The 468-nt window shown below is 34.4% G+C and overlaps 1 protein-coding gene across 1 annotated transcript in view; it reads right to left on the bottom strand.

Moving 5' to 3' along the window:
- LOC17882531 (pectinesterase inhibitor 9) overlaps positions 1-468 on the bottom strand; it is a 1701-nt gene that overhangs the window by 302 nt on the left and 931 nt on the right. The window lies entirely within an intron of this gene.

Below are 468 nucleotides of genomic sequence, written 5' to 3'. Positions count from 1 at the left end.
ATTGAAATTGAAGATTATGAGAAAGGGCTTTCTTTTTAATTAGCCGATAGGAAAAAAGGAGACTAACAAAAGAGAAATTGAAAGATCTGACGTTGATTCCATCATTAATTGGGTTTTAACCGCCGTTATGGTTTTTGGGCTTAATCCCATTGTTATAATAATAATAGATATATTATTAATTTTCATAGTTATAATAATACCCACACTTTTCTAAACACTTATCACTCAAGTCCAAAACCATAATCACATGCATCATGCATGGTACAATATTGTAAACTTGGGCAGGTCATAGTCTAAACTTCTTAGTAAGGGGCGTAGAAGAAACTCACTGGGGAACCTGCAGCGTTGCAACTTAGCTTGATTTTGCTAGCAAATTAAACAAATTAAACCATAGTGCTCCACTTTGATTCATTCCATTTTCAGGTGTAGTTTCATTGAGTCTAAGGAGGACATGGATCAACCATTTGC

The sequence above is a fragment of the Capsella rubella genome, unplaced genomic scaffold (assembly GCF_000375325.1).
Source record: "Capsella rubella cultivar Monte Gargano unplaced genomic scaffold, Caprub1_0 scaffold_6, whole genome shotgun sequence".
Taxonomy (NCBI): Eukaryota; Viridiplantae; Streptophyta; class Magnoliopsida; order Brassicales; family Brassicaceae; genus Capsella; species Capsella rubella.
This window is presented reverse-complemented; position numbering and strand designations above follow the sequence as displayed.